A 20,477-nucleotide genomic window follows, 5' to 3' on the forward strand; every position below is an offset into this window, starting at 1 on the left:
AAGTCCGTTAAGCCTTCTAACTGTAAGAGACTGTAAGGCCCAGCTCACATCATCAAAGATTGTGCACCAGCCATCGCCCCCTTTGTGACTGCTTTTATTAACTCCTCCTTCCAATCGTCCACTGTACCCAGCTCCCTTAAAGAAGCTTGGGACCGACCTCTACTAAAAAAAACATCTCTCGATCCGATGATACCTGGTAACTACAGACCCATGACTATGGTCCCTTTCCTCTTAAAGATCCTGGACAAAGCAGCTTATCTGCAAGTTCAGAAATTCATTGAGGACAAACACCTTCTTGGACTGCGCCAATCCAGATTTCGTCCTCGTCATGGCACTGAAACTGCGCTACTTGATCTAAAAAATCAAATAGATGACATAAGAGATGCAGGCAAACCAGCGCTCCTTATGCTATAAGACCTCTCTGCGGCCTTTGACTTGGTAGAGCACAAAACCCTATGCCATCACCTCGCAACCACTGCAAACTTCTCCCCAAAGTCCTGTGCTTGGATCAACTCGTTCCTGCAGGAGAGAGTAATGAAGGTTTTCTCAGAATCCTCTAATGCCACACCGAGTCTGATCAAATGTGGAGTCTCCCAGAGCTCTTGCATTGCCCCTACTCTATACAACCTCTACACCAGACCGCTGTTCCGTATTCTGGACTCACTGGGCATCTCATATACCAACTATGCAGATGACACCCAGGTGCCATACCCCTGTCAGGGGACTATCGCACTGATACGGATACCCTCAACTCCATCTACTCCACCATTCAATCCTGGATGGCAGACAATTGGCTCTGTCTAAACAGTGAAAAACGGAACTCCTGCTGATCGGGTCCCCCCTCACACTGAGCAAACTCGACAAGGAGCATCAGGCCTTCAATATAGACAACACCTCCATTGCAGTATCACCAACCATTAAGACCTTGGGCCTATACCTAGAACCTAACATGACCATGGATAGGCAGGTCAATGCTATAGTTTCCTCAGCAGCGTACCACTCCAAATTGATCAATGCGATCAGGCCATTCCTCAGCCAACAGAACTGCATCACCATAGCCTGAGCTATCATTAGCTCCCGACTATTGCAATGCCCTCTTCATCGGTACCTCTCACAGAAACCTTGCTAAACTCCAGATTGCCCAGAACAATGCCTTAAGGGCCGCAACAGGCATCTCACGCAGGGAACACATCTCATTGGTTAGGAGAGAGGCACACTGGCTACCCATCAAAGAAAGGGTGGTCTTCAAAACACTTGCCTTAACACATAAATGTCTTCACGGACTCGCACCCCCGTATCTCGAACAAAGGATCTCCAAACAAACAGCGAGTAGACCCTCCAGGGCCGCCTATGCCAACCGCATCCTGACTCCTCACACGTGTAGAGTGCGTGCTGGGGGCTCGAGCTTCCCAACAATGGCAGCCTCTCTCTGGAACAACCTCCCGAACGAGATCAGATCAATCGAATCCGATGCTGCATTCCGCAAGGTCTTAAAAAATAGGCCCTTTGTCTAGAGCGCCTCCTCCTGTACGATTCCTGACATATACTCCATCCCTGAATGTCTCACACCTAACAATGTATAATAATGTTTCTCTGTAACTGTACCAACCAAAGCATACGTTATTTACTTCTTGGGCCGCTTATTGTAAACCTCAAGCAAGCCTTCTTAAGTATCCTTGAGAGCGCCTCTATGCCCGTGGGCTGCAGTGCGCTTTACAAATGCAAAATAAATAAATATAAATAAATGTTCTTAGTATTTACTAAGGTTATGCAGCTATGTGGAATAAAGGGATCCCTCATTTTCCACATACATAATATATGGGCAGTCAAAAGTTTAAGAGAAATGTGGCAAGAAAAACGTCTTATGTGACCCTCTCAGGTCCAACTGGGCCCTTTTTTCTCCTCCATCTCACTCTCCACATGTGGTGTCCCCCAGGGTTCACTCCTCTCTCAATGGCCCTTCAATATCTACTTGGCCTCTTTAGCCCATTGTCATATGCATAACACTGGAAATTAGAAAAGAAGGTGGACACCTTCTCTCCTAACGTTCAGTGTTACGCAGATGAGACACAGCTCTTCTTCAAACTACTCTCCTCGGGCTCCTCCACTTCCTCGCTCATTCCGGATTGCCTCTCTACTATTCAGACATGGTGCTTCACCAATGATCTCTACCTTAACACCAGTAACAAAGAGATCCTTCTCATTGGGACCCCTGTCCTCACTTTTCCTCACACTCTGGCCACCCTCTATGGGCCCTCCTCCCCTCACCCCCCTGTGAAGGAAACATGGGTGTTATCTTCGACTCCTCCCTTTTCTTCTCCCCTCTGCAGTCTTGGAGCGTCACCCTGGTGGAGTATCCTTGGGGAGTGGAAGAAGGTGGTCATCAGGAGAAACATGGTATATCCTGTTTCCATTCCATTATGAACCCTTAGTCCATGAGGCTTTTATAGGGTACTTTCAAACTCCCCCTCCCCCAATTCCTCTTTACAAACCAGCCCCTGGATAAAACCTCAGTAACAATGGACTAAGAAGAAAACTATAACAAAAACACCTTATAATAGGGACAGAATACTCCCACATTCACCCCCTATGGTTAACATGAGACATTATCGGAATGCGCTCTGCCCTCCATCTACCTTTGCAGGGTATTATCAATCTTCCCCATTACCACACACTTAGCCCCCTCTCAGTCACACAACTATAGTACTGGGAGGAGGAAGTGATGACTAGGAGCAATACACACTAACATGTAATTTCACCATTCTGATACTTAGACAAGGAAGAGGTCTGAAGGCTGTTATGAGGGTCAGTCATGTCCAGAGAACACCAGTAACTATGGTCAGGCAAATAGGCCTAAAGACTCACACCGGCAACCTGTTAAGTGGTTGCAGGTGCATAAAAGGTGGAGCCGACAATGAGAGGAAGAGACCAGAGAGGAGTCCGGCCATGTGTGTCAGGCCTGCGAGGAGAGAAATCTAGTCAAGACGGAGGTTGCCGAGAAGCATCCTGCCTGGAGGTCAGGACACCAGTGAATACCCTGCAGAGACCGCGACACCAGGGCGGGCCGCTGGCAGTTCAAGCCTCCTTGGTCAGGTGCCCACAGCCGGAATTATGGAGCACGGAAGAGACTCCAGTACTGCAAGTTAATGGCAGCATCCCAAGTGGTAATCAAAGCTGCTGGCAATCCACAGAGACGTTTTCAAAGTGTGAGCTCGGCTCGCAGCGTAACGCAGGTGTGGAAGCAGAGCAGAGAGCAAAGAAAGAAGACGCCCAGAGGAGGTGCCAGGGAACACTCGTACCAGGGCGCCCCTTGGGGCTTTTGGGAGGCAAATGTGATTGCCAGGTGAACGAAAAGAGATGCAAGTGAAAGTGAACCCAAAGGGAGGGTTTATACGAACAAGTTGAACTATAAGAGAAAGCCTCATGAATTAAGCATTATTGAATACGAAACCAAAGGAATGGATTGATAAAATTATTAATGGAAAGTAAGCAAGTGTGAAATGCACGTAATAAGTACTGAAAGGCAAGTAATGAATCCTATGAGATAAAGTGACAAAACAAGTGATGAACATTACTGAAGAGCGTGAAAGTAATGTGGTGAAGGAAAGTAGACACCACAAAGTGAACTGTGTAAAAAACATTGTGGCAAAGGTAAGAGACTGGCAAGGACAAACCAAAGTAAAGGTGAAATAAAACACAGGAGCAGTGACAAAGAAACCTGTGTGGGCAAGAAAGCCAAGGTTTATCGGTTGCGTGACCTGTAAAGTGTGGACCGTGTGGACAGTGGAGACCCTGTTTGTGAAAGCCAAAGTGTCATGATTCCTGCCCCTCGTGTCCCAGCCCTCCAAGATTGACATGCCAGGCCAGGATCACCTACATGGCCCTCAAGGGCCTCTCCATCCCTCCAAAGACCCACTTGGAGTCTGACTTGGCGCTTTCGGCACCAAACTCACTCACTCCCATAGGATAACATTGGGGATTGGACTTGTAGTGCATTGATGGGGACAAGATGGATGCCCCCACATATTTCAGTTCCCAGAACTGCATGTGCGTTCTAGTCTTTTGAGTGTGGTTCAGCCCAGAGGCACCTGGGTTACCCAGAGACTATTTAAGCCAAACCCAGGCTGAGAAACATGCTTTGCGTTTTCTGCACCTGCAGCGTGACACTCCCCGTGTTCAGATTGGTCTCCAGTAGGCCTGCATCTTTCTTCTGCGCTCAGCTCCTGCAAGAACAAGAACACTGTTAGGAACAGCCTTACCTTCCGGTGCTTCTGCCCATCAGTCATCGCTCCTTCTGTTATGCAGCCATCTTCGGCGTTGTCATTCCCATCCCGACAAGCCGCTTCCTAAGAAAAAGGGAAAAGAACAGAAAAAGGCATTAGTAAGCATTCTGCAAATCTTCGCTTATTTTTAAATACTGTACGAGCTTCAAACGTTTACCTGAATCCCAGCCGCTCTGGGGGAACTCTGTCTCTGGAACTTCTCATCCATCTGCATGAGGGAAAAGACACTCCAGGGTAGCGTGGAAACATCTAGAGGCGCCGCATATCTCGCTTACCCACCGTGTTTGTTGTTCATAACCGGCATCCACGCTGAAAACGTTGAGGCACCTAAAAAATACAGAAAAAAACTCAATGCAAATACGAAAGGGGTGCATCGCGCTCTCACTCACCTTCAGCGCTACTCATCTCAGCAGCACACCGCCATCATCTAAGGAAGGAAAGGAACAATGTTAGAGAACTGTTCAAAAGACTCATTATAGTTACCTGTCAGACTCTTGCCAGTGAAGTAACTAGGCAGCAACAAAACCGCATCAATCAGCGCCCCTGCGCTGAAGGCAGGACGGAGAGCACACTATCCAAGAAAACAAGGTGAGCTGTGGATCAAAGGGAAGGGTTGGACCCCGGGGACGAAGGGGTTCAAGCACACAGAGACAATAGGGAGTTAAACTCTACCAATACTGTGTTTCAGGCCCAGTCTCCAGTCGAATAGCCTCCAGGGAAGGGTTCGAGGTCATAAGAGGTCAGAACAGGCTGAGTGACGTCCCCGTGGATACCAGGTGAGCGTTACACAAAGTAGCCTACAGATAAGCATGAAAGATTGCTGAAATGAAAGCAGAAGAGAGCAATCTGTGTAGGTTTTTAAGGAATCAGAATGAGTGTAAAGTTGACCTTGAACTAGTTTTAAATCTTAATAGCCTAAAACGAAGTGTGAGCTGACAAGTTGGACAAGTTGATGTATTCGGGAAGGGAAACCTAAGACCTTATAAACTTTGTTGTTGCCTTGGGGAAAGAAACATTGAGGCCTATCTGGAACGATTTTATCTTTTTGCGGAAGGGAACACTGAGACTTTGTGGAACTGTCTTGAACTTGGGAAAGGGGAGCTGTGAATTAAGCCAAGAGCTGTAAGAGGCTCAGAAATATTTTTTGGAACAGTGCTTAGTTTATTGTTGACATCCCTACACATTGTTTAGTTGTGAGGGCAAGCATAGGTTTTGGACCCAGACAGACTAAGTTGAACTTTACTGACTCAGAACGTCATTAGTTTCTTTAGGTAGGGAAATCCCACTTTAGCATAGGGCAAGTTAGGCTTTAGACCATCCTGACATTTAGTATTTTATTTGAACTTTGAATCTGTTGTCTGTGTATTGCTTCATGATGCCTTCACAGAAGCCATGCTGGATATCCACTGGAAGGACCCCCCTGCGGCTGGACTAGTTTAGACTGATTGGCTGAACTGTGTTGTCCCGCAAGCACTGAGAATCACACCAAGGGGAGTGGCACCATAAATGCAAAATATGTTGGTCTAGGGGGGAATTGTTGTGATTTGACGCCTGCATCTAACTGACCCCATGCGTCAAAGGGGCTTGGTTGGAGAGCTGGGGCTAGAGACTGTTTGGTGTGAATCGCAGTGTGCGCCCTGGAAAGTTTGAGTACATTTGTCCAACAGACAAACACCTTGTACTTCTGCGTTGGTAAGATTACTCAACTCTCTGGGCACTGAATCAGCATCATTAAAAAGGAAGGGAATCTCTGCACATGCTGGGACCCTGTGGACATAGTTAACACAAATACTAATAATTTTGAGGGATCTGCATCACTTATAATTGGTGAACCTAATGTGGTGACTAAACAAAGGTGCTGACAGGAAACAGGCACACGAGTGGGAGCCTTAAGAAGGATTTTGCCAACAATACACACTGCACATGTTTGTAAATATGCTTCTTTCATTATTATACCTTGTTGTTATTCTGTAAAGCGCTTTGGAGTAAAGCGCTATATAACAAACCTTTTTCACCAGAAAACCCTTTTTCCCCCTTTAAATTTAGAGGCACCACAACTCAGTCCCCATTGACGTGTCGACAATATATAACACTGCCTAATGACACCATTATTTTTAGGGGGGATGGTGGGACATATGGAGGAAAGGGGACAGAGTACGTTGGTCACTACGGTGAGTAACTTGCAATCACTCTTACGTCCCGTCCCCTTTCCTCCATACTGAATGGGTGATTACAACTGAATGCATCCTCAGGGTGCAGAGCGGACCCCTCCTTAAGTAAACAGGTTCCTTAGAACCACCTGTCCGAAGGCCGTGTCTAACCTAGAGCTGGCATCCAAACAGTAATGCTTGCAGAAAGCCGCTGGAAGGCAATGTCCGTGGCCTTGGCTCTGACAGCGTGCATGTTAGCTGGCAGTGGCTTGTGTTGCCCCTCGTAGGCCTCCTTGATGGCGGCAACAATCCACCGTGCTATTGAAGCCTTGGATGCCTGATATCTGGGCCTGGAGCCCCCGAAGGTGACAAAAAGTGCGTCCGACTTGTGGAAGCCCTTGGTCCCGTCCAGGTAAAATTTGAGAGCGCGTCTGATGTCCAAACAGTGCAAGACTCAGCTTCGGGGTCAGCAAAAAACATAGGCAGGGCTATTTCCTCGTTAAAATGGAAAGCGGTTGGTACCTTTGGTTGGAATGCCGGGTGATTCCACAGGACCACCTCATACCTGTGAAACGTGATATAGGGTTCCGACGGCATCAGAGCCTGGATCTCGCTGACTCAGCGAGCGGATGTGAGGCCCACCAACAAAGCTGTCTTAATGGTGACCAGCCTGATGTCTGTGGACACCACTGGTACCCACCTGCTTGTTGATATAGAACATGCTGGTGGAGTTGTCAATCTGGATAAGGACGGAGTTGTCCCCAATGAGCGGAAGGAAAGCCCTGAGAGCTAACCATATGGCCCTGAGCTCCAGCCAGTTGATATGTGATTGCCGCTCTTGTCGGGTCCACACTCCGTGGACGGTGTAGCTGTCCAGTGTGGCATTCCACCCTGCCCGCGCGCAGGTTGCAGTCCCTGGACCACCATGAGGGGTCTTGGTGGAGAGAAGGCGGTATGCTGATGAGCTCCACTTGGGAGGCCCTCTCCCGATTCCATGAGGATGCGAAGTACAGCTATAATCTCCTCATCCAGAGTCATATGTATGGCGCAGCCAGGACCACCGCTACCCTGCAGTTGTTGGTACCACCAGGCTGAGGTCACTGCTCTGGTAAGCAAGTCTGTAGTGGCTCTCTTGATAGCCGCAATGAGGTCCTCCGAGGGAAAGACCCTCTCGGAGTTCGTATCCCAGATGAGGCCCAGGATGGTGAGGCTCTGGGTGGGTTGCAGCTGCGACTTCTTGAGGTTGATTGTAAATCCTAGGTCATGGAGAGTGCTTAGATGTTCGGAGGAAGTGTGGGTAACCCCCTCCTGAGATCTCGCCCCGAAGAGCCTGTCGTCCAGGTACGTGTAGACATGGTGGCCCTGGGCCCCGAGTAGGGCTGCCTCTGCATTCATGAGACTGGTGAATACCCCGGGGGTGAGTTGAGGCCAAAGGGTAGCACCTTGTACTGAAAATGGAAGCCCATAATTCTTAAGCGCAGGAAGGAGCAATGTGGCTGCCAAATTCAGATGTGTAGATAGGTGTCTTTCAGATCCAGGGAGCTCATCCAGTCTCCCCGGTCTAGTTTCTCCGCAATGAGTGCTGGCGTTACCATCTTGAATTTCTGACGAGGGAGGGAGATGTTGAGGGTGGATAGGTCCAACTCAACTCTCAGGCCAGCCTGGTTCTTCTTATGTATGGTGAAAATCCTGGAATAAAAGCGCAATCCTCTCTGGGAGGCTGGGACTTCTTCCACTGCCTGGCTCTCGACGAGTGACCAGATCTCCGCCAATAGAGTTGCTGTCCCAATCTGTGGGAGTGGAGGGGAGGAAGGAGTAGGAGAAGGTACCAGTAAGCCATACCCGAGGATACTAAGGAGAGGATCTAGGGGACCGTGAAGTTCTGGTGCCATAATTGCCCGTGAGGCAAGCCTGCCCCCACTGGAGACATGTGGACCCGAGGAACGAATCATGCTTTCTTTCCTTCTGAGGCTGCTGCTGTGGAGGGGGCCTGAAAGAAACCCTTGTCCCCCCCCTTTTGGTTGTTTGCGCCAGTGCTGAATGGACGAACGGTCAGGTTGTCTCGACCTCCGTTCCTGGAAGCCCTGGAACCTGCCGTACGAGTGCACCATGTCGGAGCCTTGATGCGACTGGGTGTATGCCTTGGGTGTGGCCTTCGTTAGGATAAAGACTTCGCAGTTTGCAAGCTGTTTTTCTTTTTATCTAATTCCTCATCGGTGGTAGAGTGGAAGAGGTTGCTACCCTCGAACAGAAGGTCCAATATGCGTTCCTGGACATCAGGGTTAAATTTAGTAGCCTGAAGCCATGTCGTCCTTCTCTTGTCCGTGGCGATGCAGATGGCCCAGCCAAAGGTATTGATGTGGGCCACTGTGAACTCCATGATGTCCTGCACAACCAGCTTGGTTCTCCTAGGCCCGCCTTGAAGCGTGCCTGGCTCTGAACCGGAAGTTCTGGAAGGAAAACTTTTGGTTAGCGACCGCCAGCATGGTATCCGCGTTGGATTGACGCAGGTGCAAGGAGGCTTTGAGTACAGTTTCTTCCCGTATGCCTCCAAGATCTTCTCCTCCTTGCCTACCAGGACGGGGTGGCCGAGGACGATTGAGGCTAAGAGTAGAGTGACGCCGCAGCAATCACTGAAGAATGCGGTTGAGGGTGCGCCGACAGCAAGAGTGGATCCCCCTCCGTCTGTCTATACTTGTCAACAAGGTGTTTATTGACAGGTTTGGCTGAGTGTGGCTTGAGCCACCCATTTTTTGGCCAATTCCACGACTTCCTTCTGCATCAGGATACCTGTTTTGGCAGTGGGTCGTAGGGTGAGGACTTCTGCTAAGACCCCCCTCCTCGGGCTGCTCTACCTCGGGTTGAGGACGCCCAAATATTTTGCTATCCCTGCAAACCGCCGTGGAAGGCCTTCGCTGATGACAGCGTGTTAGGGTCCTTCTCCTCGTCTGTGTACGCCCGGGCGTCCAGCTGGTCCAAAGCAGGTGGAGGAGTGCTGGACGCCATGGGCTGTGGTGTGGGGACCAGAGCCGTAGGCTGGTGTGGAGTCACCTGAACTGTGGGAGGCAGGGGAGCTGGAAGCAAAAGGGCCGGCAAGGGCAGCAGGGGCTGTGCTGGGGCCTGTGGCGCCGGAGCCATGGGAGGAATGACTATGGGCCCCGGAGGGGTGACCGGAGTGAGCAAATCCCTGACTGCATCCTGCAGGATGGCCTCCATCAGGGGGGTTTGCATCAGCTCCACAAACCTGTCGAGGAACTTGTCTTCGGAGGCTGAAGAGGAGGCAGGCGATATTGATGGAGTGGCTGGGGGCTACTGCGTCCAGAGCACACACTGCCTGGGTAGCAGGGGGAACCTGCCCTGCGCCGCTGATGGATAAACTGTAGGCCACATACCTGGTTGACACCAGTCCCACCTTAAACCTCGTTCACTTGCCGGCGTATTGACTGGCATAATGTCTGGCCCAACGACCATTTCCTCGAGCTGTGTGCCAAAGTCGTGGTGCATGGCTCCCTGGGCCCGGCCTCTTCCAAGACTCTTGGTGGTGGAGCAAGAGACCTACCCTGCACCTCATGTCTAGGCCTGGAAGGCGTATTGCCCTTGGCGGTGTCGCCGGTAGTGCTGTGTGTAGGCGCCCCCTCGGACATTGAACCGGTACTAGGGTGTAGCCCCTTGGGTGTACACCCGGTAAGAGAACCTTGCGGTCCCTCAGCACTGATTCTATAAGGATCTGACAACCCCTCGGCCATGAGGCCGGTAGCTGGACTAGCCGAGGTGTGTGTGCTGGTACCAGAACACAAGAGGTTCCTCCTTCTCAGGCGCTTCCTTGGAAAGGAGTCACCCTTAAGGGGTGCCATAGAAAATAGCAGCCCTCCCTTGGGCCTCGATTTCTGTCTGACGAAGTTCTTGAAGTCCTCTTGAGGCGATCTTTCAAAGAGCTCTATCCACCTAGCTAGTCTGTACTTTAGTGTGCGTGGAGTCAGTGCATCGCACGCAGTGCCACCTGCCCAGCCGTGCTCGGGGCCAAGGCAGCGGAGGCGGAGAGCGTGGGGGTTGGATGTAGGGAAGAGACCCTTGCAGGCTGGACACCTGCTGAAGCCTGCTGAAGTCGACATGGGCCAGTGAGGAGCGTGACGGCGTAGGATCAAGGTCCTGAATGACAAAGAAAAGACAAAGATAGAAGTCCGGGGAAGAGCGTATGGTATTACATGGCAGGGCCAAACCCAGGAGCACAGGAGAAATCGTCCTGTTCCCATCGACGCCGAAAAGGGGACTGAGGTGTGGTGCCGGTGGGCGGTGTCAGTGTAGTGCATGCTCCCAGGACCGCACCCATGCATGCCTCTAAATTTAAAGGGAACAGAGGTTTTTCTGGTGAAAAAGGTTCTGTCTCCCGTCCCTAGGAAGGGACGCCCATGCAGTATGGGGGAAAGAGGAAGGGACGCAAGAGTATGAGCTACATAAACTGGTTGGGAATTAACAATGTGCTGTGGAACTAGCTATATCCTCCCTTTTCCTGCTACTGAAAATTGAAACGCAGCAGCTGGTGACTATGACTAACAGGGAAAAAGCACTGACCTTCAACAGGTTCGGGCAACTTGAACAACCTCAAATTGTCAGGGTTGATCGGCCAGCATTGAAAACTAAATTCATAGAGAGCCGCCATTGTTAATTTTGCAGAAATAGCTATAGCAATTGGTATGTTATTGTGAGTTAACAAATGGTTATCAGCAGCATGCGTTCTGAAAAGTGCTCATATATGGGAGGACGCAGACTGGTGGTGAGCCTTACAGCAACAACGCAAAGCGTCATGTTTTTTAATCTTGAAAATAACACACTAAGATCAAATTAGAATGAGCCTCTCTGTATCTCCTCATTGATTCTTCCCGAATCTTATAATTAAAGATCACGACCTGGGGAATGAAGAACTAGGAATTGGCAAAAGAGATGTTTGAAGGGGGTCGGGAGCTGGCGGGGAACAACTTTGCAGTTAGTTAACCGTGATGTTAGGGGTTATTGCCTTGTCGGAAATTTTTTTTTAAAGTGTGGTTGTAAACAAAGGTGACATGAACAAGGCACATTGATGTTAAATGAAGGGTCAGTCTCCAGTACCCATGTGACATTCAAGACATAGTCAGAAACCTTGGAGTACATTAATACCTTGGCAAAGGTGGATAGAGGAAACAAAGACCTCCCTTTTAATAGTGCACGCTATTTTGTTCTACTGTATCCTGTCATCACTAAGAGAAGGACACAAAATGATGTCCAGGGTTTATAGAAGGAATAAAGCAGCCGGCAGATGAAGTACACAGTGTAGCTGAATCTGGATCTGGATGCAACACTCCTATGAGGCGTCTTTATCATCTGGAATTGTTTTTTTTGTAAAGTATTGTATTGGCATTTATATACAAGCATACAGTATTGAGTGCACAATTTTGTGGTTTTATTTGTAGGATAATGTCTTGTTTTTTAACTGTTAACAAACAAACAAAAAACAACGATCAACAGAGTTTGTCTTTGGGCTGTTATTATGGTTATGTCTCTTTCTTTGTGAGCGGTGGGATGTTGTTAGGTTTGTGGATATTGGTCTGGAGGGGTCCATTTAGGAGGTGTGTTCGGTGTCTTGTCTGCGTCGCTTCGTGCTTGTGATAGATGGTGTATGTGGAGTCAGTGGGGTTTGTGGTCTGCCGAGAAGTGCATGTCTCTTATTATTGCTTTCCATGATTCAAACGTGGCATTTGTGTCCCCCTCTTCTCTAGTGGTTCCTGCGTTCCAGGCTCTGGTTTCCGCTTCTGTCCATCTCTCCATCTCCTTGATCCAGATTTCGTATCTCGGGCCCCCAGGTGATTTCCACGCCATCGCAATTGTTCTCTTTGCAAGGATGCACAACATGTCCTTTAGTTTTACAATGTGCTTATGCTTGCTCACTCTGGGGTGTGTGCCTAGTAGGCACTCTTTCGGGGTTGGTTTGTATCTGTTCACTCCCGTTTTCCTGCATGTTTGTTCAATTTTGGACCAGAAGCCCAGTGTCTTGCGGCAGGTCCAGAACATGTGGATCATGTTAGCATTGTCGTATCCACACCAGGGGCATTGTGAACTGGCATGTTTGTTGAAGCTGGCTACTCTTTGCGGGGTCATTTAAGTTCTATATAGGACGATCAGCTGTATTTGCTTGAACCTGGCGTTTCTGGACACCTCTTTGGGGTAAAGTAATGCCCTTTCCCATTCATACTCAGTCACAATGGCTCCAAGGTCTTTCTCCCACTTCTCCTTCAGTGATGTGCTGCGTGGGTTATGTCTGTCTATCATTTGGCTGTATAATCTGGCTACAGGTTTCCAGCCGTCGCTGAGGTTGTAGATGTCTTGTAGCAAGGGGTTCGTGTTGGTTCATCAGGACATATGCTCCATTTCTTTTTTGCAGTGTGTTTGATTCGTTGGTACCACAAGAACTGACCTTTCGCCAGTCCCTCCAGTGCGTGTAGGGATTCAAAGTCTCTGAAGGTTCCATCATTAAACATGTCCCCCCAGGTGTACAGTCCCACCTTTTCCCAGCTCCTCATCAAAGGCAGGTCGGAGAGCGTTTTGCATGCATCTGCTAGTATAGGGATTTTGGGTGAATATGGGTGGTGTAGCTGAAGCATCGAGCTGGTTTTGGTCCAGATTTTGCCTAGCTTTACTATCATAGGGCTGCCTGGGGGTTCAATCAATGGGTTCCATAGTATTTCTTTAGGAAATAGTGGAGCTGTTAATTGTCGTAATAGTTCTGTTTCGGCTGTTGGTTCGTCTGGCAGCCACCTCGTCACATGGCTGTGCTTGCCGCTAAGTAGTACTTCTTTAGGTCGGAAAGTTGTCTCACTCCTTTGTACAGTAGTGTAAAATTGTGTAGGGGTAATTTGTGCCTGGTCGGTCCCCATATGAATTCTTTGAGAAGTGCGTCTAGCCTCCTGAAGAAGGGTGGTCGTATGTAGTCGCATACGTTTATAAAGTAGTACAAGAATCTCGGGAGGATTATCATTTTGGTGATGGCTGCTCTTCGCATTATTGAGAGTGGTAGCTTTATGGCGTTGCGTAGTCCTCTCATTACAGCTTCCGTGTTGCATTCATGGGTAAGCTCTGGTGTGTGTTTTATGTTGACCCCCAAGTATCGAAACATTTCCGGCTACCACTTGATTCCCACCTCGGGTAGGTCTGTCTCCCTTGCCCCTCTGAGTCCGGCGAGTGGAAATGTTCAGGCTTTCTGTTTGCTGAATTGTATCCTTGAGTAGCGTGCGTAATTGTCTAATATGTCCAGTGCGATTGGGGCATTTGTTTGTGGGTCTCTAAGGTACAGAAGTACGTCATCAGCATACAGTGAGATTATGTTGTATTCCCTGCCCACCTTTATACCTGCATCAAAGAACTGCTTCCTGAAGTAAATGGCTATCGGCTCCAGCCCCAGGATGTCTAACATTGGTTAAAGTGGGCACCCTTGCCTGGTGCCTCTCTGTATCGCCCAGGGCTTTGACACCGTGCTTCCAGTCTTCACCCTTGCCATGGGGGCATTGTATATTACCATGACCCACCTCACAAAGCTTTCACCAAACCCAAATTCCCTCAGGACTTCGATTAGCCATTCCCAGAATATAGAGTCAAACGCCTTGATGGCGTCTAGTGATAGTACTGCCATGTCTTCGTCCCTCTCTAGGGTGTGTGCCTTGACGTGTTGAAGCCTCCGTAGATTAGCTGTGGTATTGCAGCCCGGCACACATCCATTCTGGTCTCCATGGATAAGGGATCCCACCACCCTTGCTAGTCTTTTGGCCAATATGGTGGTTAAGATCTTGCTATCGCAATTTAGCATCGCCAGTGGGCGGTAGGAGTCGCAGTCATTTGCTGGTTTGTTTGGTTTGAGCATGGGGATTATGAGCGTTTCTTTCATGCTTCCTGGTAGGGTTCCTGTTTCATATGCTTCTAGGAATACTTTGAGCAACATCGGGGTCAAGGTTGTTTCATAGGCCTTGTAGAATTCCGGCGGGAGGCCGCCGCTCCCCGGAGACTTGCACGTGGCGAGTGATCTGATTGCTTATGTCACATCTTCTGTGGTGATCTCCTCTTCGAGCGCCTCTCTCTGCTCGGTAGTTAATTTCGGAAGTCAAATTTCTTCTAGGGTGGTCTTAATGTCCTCCCTTGGTACTTGCGTGCCATGGGCATATAGTTTAGAGTAGAACTATGAAAGTGTCATTGATCTCCAGTTGCGTCTTATGTGTTACTTCGTTTTCATCTTTGATTTTGGTCGGCAGATGTCTCGGGTGTTCTAGTTTGCAGAGCCAGGCCAATAATCTGCCTGGTTTGTCAGCTTCTTTGTGTGCTCTGGTGGTGCGTGCTGAGAGGTCTAATTTGGATAGTCTTTCCAAGGCTAGTTGGCAACTGTTTCTGATCTCCTTCAGTTTTGTCTCATCCTCTAAATAGTGCTGGTTTCCAGATGCTTTATTTCCTCTTCCTTGTCCTACAGTTCTCTTCTCAGTTGTTTCCGGACACCTCCTGCTCTTGCTATTGTTTCCCCTCGTGTCACCACATTCATGGCTTCCCATCTGTCCACGGTGCCCTTGTTAATGCTTATGTATTGCTCCCGTTTATCTCCGAGGTTTTCTCTGAACGCCTGATCCGTGAGTGCTGCGGTGGGCATTCGCCACATCGGGATCGGGGGTATGGGTCCTCTGAGTTTCCATTGCAAGAGTAAGGGAGACTGGTCTGAGATCGATCTGCCAAGGTAGAGCGCAGATTCTTCTAGCGTTAGTTGTTCTCTATCAATGAACAGTCTATTCTCGTATGCAGGTTGTGGGGGGATGAGTACTAAGAGTAGGATCTTTCCGTGGGGTGTAGTTCTATCCAGACAGCAGCTAAGTTCAGGTGTTCCATCGTGGTGTTCAACGCCTGCGAGGCTGCGTTGCTTAATTTTTGCGGGTCGGTCCTGTCGATTGCTCCATCTTTGACGCAATTGAAGTCCCCCCCACATGAAGTTTCCCTCTCTGTGGTGTGTTATTTTGGCGCATAATTGCTTGAGGTGCATGGGTATGCCATGGTGGGGGAAATAGGAGTTCACTAAGCGTATTTTGATTTGTTTGATCGTGCCCCACATTATTAGGTACCTGCCATCTTTGTCTATTTCTGTTCCCATCAATTGGAATGGAACATTTGGGTTCACCCATGTGAAAACTCCTTGTGCGTATTTGGAGTAGGGCGCGCCTCTTCCTTGGCCTCACCAGCATCCTGCCAGTTTGGCTGTGGCTTCTTCCGTGAGGTGGGTCTCCTGGAGCATTGCGATCGAGACTTTCTTTCTTCGTAGGAAGGAGTGGATTCGGTTTCTCCGTAAGTAAGACCCCATCCCCCTCCCGTTCCATGTCATTACCTTGAGTTGTGTTGCCATTGTCGATTTTTGGTTGTTTTTCTGTTTCAGCCCCAGCTGGAGCATCGGTGTGCCCGCCGCTTCCAGTGTGCGGCTCCTTCCTCTGGTCCTCCCTCATTTTTGGTTTCGGATCTTGCGGTTTTCGTACCGTCTATCCCTCTGGTTATCTGTAGCCCGAAGACAGCGTAACTAATGGAACTAAGAACATAACTAGAATTGTTGCGCCCAGTGACTGCGTTTCCTTTGGAGTGGTGAGGTGCTCTCGCGCTGTCTAATCCTATCCTGAGTTTCGGGCGCGAGTGGGGTCATGCTGGCAATGGGCATGCACTTATCTGTTTGTGGGTTAGTGCTGTGTGCTCAGTTGGGAGGCCGAGCGAGGGCCATAACCATCTTGCTGCCTCGTGTCTTCATGGTGTCCTTGGCTTTTCAGTGTGATTCTTTTTTCTCAGGGTAGTGGGCGGAGGAGTGGTCGTATGCCTTCTGTGTTTCGTGGTGTCAGCCTCGGGTTTCTTGGGAGGTTGCTTCTTTCCCTTCTGCCAGTTTATTGTGCTCCATCCACATGGTGGCAGCTGCTGGTGTTTCCAGGAATACTGCACGGCCTTTATGGATCACTTTCAATCGGGATGGGTACAGTAACATGTATTTTAGGTTCAGTTATCTGAGCCTGGCCTTTATTGGAACAAAGGAGTCTCTCGCCCTTTGTACCGTGGGAACGTAGTCGGGGTAGATGGTGATCTTGGAGTTATCGTGTTCTATGGTTCCTCCCTCTCTGGAATATTTTAGTATGGTTTCCCTGTCTTGAAAGTTGAGGATCTTTGCGATTATTGGGGGGGTCGGGGGGGATGAGCCCGGTGGTGGTTTCTTTTGGAGGCATCTATGTGCCCTTTCCACAGCGAAACCTTGTGTCAGCTTTTCTGCTACGATTTCCTGCTGTATCAAGGTTTTCTACGAAGGCCGTTGGATTCAAACCCTCCGTTCCTTCGGGTACTCCGAGTATCCTTAGGTTACTGCACCTGGGGCTCCCTTCTGCCTCTTCTAATCTTGCTTCTTTGAGTCTGTGGTGTCTTTTGTTGTCTCTTGGAGGGCTGGTTCTGCATTAGTGACTCTTTCCGCGAGATTACAGGCATAGTTGGTGCATAAGCTGCATGTCAGACTTCACTTCATCTATTTTGGTGTCTATGAATGTCCGTAGTGCGGCAATGGCTTCTAATTCCTGGCGATCTCTGCCTTCCCCATCTGTTGTTTTTGTGTGCTCTGCTTCGGAGGTTGGTGCTTGTGTTGGGGCGTGGAATTTGGTTGTGACCAAAGTGTCCATTGTGGTGGTCTTCCCCTTGTTTCTGGAGGCGGACATGGTGGTGCCGAGTTGTTTCCGCAGTTTATTTGTTTCTTAGTTTGGCTTGATCCCGTATTCTCCTTGGTGTCCTTGGTGTCCTTTTGCCCGCTGTGGTGGCGGTTCATGCGTGATGGGGCTACTTGGCCTTGCACCTTTTAAGCTCTGCTGCGGGGACCAGCGTCATGTATTGCATGGTTTATGGTTGGTGCCCGCCGGTGCCATTTTGCCCTGTATTGCTCCTTTTATTGTGTGGGCCTGGGGCTTGGTGGGATCAACGTATGGGTGTTTTTTGTTTGTGGTGTTCATTGAGGATATCTGGTTGTGTTGGTGCCTGGCCGTTGCTGGTAGCGTTTCAGGGTATTTTCCTGGAGTGTTCCAGCTCCCCTTTTGGTGTGCCGGCTTTTATGTCTAATAGACGCGTGGTGTTAGGCCCAATTGCCCGACTTGTTAGTTTTCTGCGTGCACCCCGTGGCCCTCTGGTGCCGTGGCTCACCTTGGTCTTGCTGGGTTTCAACGTGGCCCCCTCGTAGCGTTTCTCACTGATATTGCTGCCGTGCAGCGAGGTCCTCCTCTCTCCTCGCTGCAGGGGTTCCGACTCTCCTTGGGTACGGCCGGCGGCTGCTGGGGTCGATCGCGTCCTTTCTGACGTGGACCCTCTCTGTCTCGTCTTCCTGCTGCTGGGCGTCCCGGGCTTGGGTGTCTGAAGCAGCTCTCGCTTCTTTCCATGGCAAGGCGGGGCTCAGGCGGCTGCTGCTGTCCTCCTGCGCAGCTTCTTTCCACCTGCAGAGGGGTGCAGAGCTAATCCAGGATCCGTTGTCCACTGCTTGGTGTGTTGGCGGCAGTCAGCTCTTCTCTCAGCAGCGCGGGCTCCCGGTCTCGACCGCCATCTTGCGTGAGTCTCATAAGGGGTTTGGCTCGTGTGAGATTACTTGCCTTCCCCGGGTCCGGTTTTGCTGCAGGTTGCTTGCGTGATTTTGGGCGCCGTTTCCTCAGCCCCCACGGCTATTTTAGTAGTTTGATGGTGGTTTTTAAAACACTATTAGGATCTGGTTATGGCGCCTCGGCCGGAGCTCAGCATCTTTGCCTCCTTACGCCATGAGCACCAGGCCACGCCCCCATCATCTGGAATTGTAGGTAGATTGGGAGCACATAAAGGGGTTTATAAACACATGCTGACCCAGTGTTTCAACATTCTTCGAAAGATGGAGCAAGGTGAAGGGATGACAGGGTGAGGACTTCCTTTAGCTGGACAGCATGATGAGCTTAGTATTGTAATTCTGGGGGTCAATTATTATTTTGGGGTGATGCAGTTTTGTTTATGATCTAGGCAGTCAGTGGCTAACTGAGAAGGCTCAGTCTTCACAATGGCTTGGCCGTAAGGGTGAACAGCCATGGTAAGCATTGCAAGGGGAAATATGGCAGTGTTTAAAGAGCAAAATAATTAACAAGGCAAAGTAAAAATAGACACTAGTTCCATTAGTACTAACTATGATGTCATCATTTCTGTTGACAACAGCTACGGCAATTATGTTCCGGGCCTGTTGACATTATAGGCCAACTAAACTCACAATGTATTCCTGGAAATAGTCATGAAGGCGTACAGTTAATAAAAGATTATTCATATATCCATGGCCTGCATTTTTAAACCATACTTATTTAAACATTGGTATCTAGAATGCACTAATTGAATGTGGATTTCTATCCATTTCTGAATATTGATTTTCAAAAGTGTCTGAAACAACTTAACATATAACCTGGCACACAGGTATAAGTAGTATTTTGAATTCATAATTATTATCCTGATGCTTGCTAAATAGGTATTTACCTCCTAAATGTAACATACAATAACTTAAATATATTGACTCTTACCAGTGTTTTATAGCTAAAAATATTCAACTCTGATCCATAAAATACAAAAAAAACCCCAAAAAACCGCATATGCATCCCTGAATTAATACTTATTGTTTTCTTTTTACATATGCCTATTCAGATTGTAGTACAGAGGGAAAAGGTAATCCGTGAAATGGGGGACTAGTCAGTGAACTAGATTTGAAGTTCCTGGTGGAGCATGTACTAAATAGTAGGTTTGGAGGTGTTGATTAAATCATGCTTTCAATGCGGTTTCTTTTGTTTTACGTCCATAGCCCCTTCTAATAGTCATTGCTACTCATGATACCTCTCCTCGCCCTTCCTGTCCCGATTCTATTTACTGCACTCGCAGGCAGTCTGTTTTTCTGAAAGTTCAGGAAGACACAAATTCCAATTAAAAACATGCATTACAAAAAGCTTTGTGCACCAATCACTGCTAAAATTGTCTAAGAATATGGCTTTGTCATCAACCACAATGTATCTAACTTCATAAAAAATGCTAAAGTCAAATGATAAACTGCAGCAGCAGATATGTATATGCTCTTAATCTGTGAACCGTGTAAGGAACCCGAGAAAAGCCATGGATGCACTAGGATCAAGAGCAGTTTGGAAGTTCATTTTCAAACGGTGCTAATGTAAATTGAAATATGTCACAGGTGCGCATAGCAGAGAGAGAGACAAACATACTGAAAATAGTTTGCATATTTTGGGCCACCATGTATATGCAAATAATAATGCAAAAGCCTACATCAACTGTCAGTGTATTTGCTAGGATGATTGCAAATCGAGAAAATCCACACTTCTGACACATCAGCATGAGGATGCAATATCATCATGCATTTTTGTTCTGCATTACATTTTCTTTGTATAGTCTTACAAATTCGCCTTGGCCTTATGCACAATTAGAAGCCACTATTTTTATGAAGCATAGGTGGAAACTCTTTGCTAATTCGAATATTCGCTAGCCATTAGTAATTCAATTAACTGGCGTCAACAATACCCGTGTTTGTCTATTATGACGATTAATTATATTATATTCAAATTATAAAATTACCCAAATAGTTAAAAGAGCCTCATCACTCACAGAAAATCAAACCTGCCCTCCTCGTAATTCACCTGGTGCAGCTAGAGGTATTAGGTTACAGATATTTATAGATAGATTTTTGTGTTAGAAATTGGCAACAGTAGACAAAGCCAATTTGTAGCTCTTCCAAAGCAAAAAGTGATTGTGGAGTAGGGGAGGACTGAGGAAACTGATCTTAAAAGGGTTTAGGAGGCATTCCTATTCCTACTATGCAACATAATGGCACTCCACAATCAGGGGTTACTGTATACCTTTTCAACATTTATGATAAATTGAATGCAGCAGAAGATATACATTTGCCAGACAACTATTGAAATATGAAATAGTTAACAAATATATAGTGTGTGAACTGCGCTCAGTAGTGATGCACATTAGTTAA

The 20,477-nt window shown here is 48.2% G+C and overlaps 1 protein-coding gene across 1 annotated transcript in view; it reads right to left on the bottom strand.

Annotated features, from left to right (window-relative positions):
• The window catches only part of EXOC6B (exocyst complex component 6B), a 2,452,465-nt gene that overhangs the window by 525,619 nt on the left and 1,906,369 nt on the right, over positions 1-20,477 (bottom strand). The window lies entirely within an intron of this gene.

The sequence above is a fragment of the Ambystoma mexicanum genome, chromosome 6q (genome assembly GCF_040938575.1).
Source record: "Ambystoma mexicanum isolate Mex_15411 chromosome 6q, UKY_AmexF1_1, whole genome shotgun sequence".
In the NCBI taxonomy this organism is placed as follows: Eukaryota; Metazoa; Chordata; class Amphibia; order Caudata; family Ambystomatidae; genus Ambystoma; species Ambystoma mexicanum.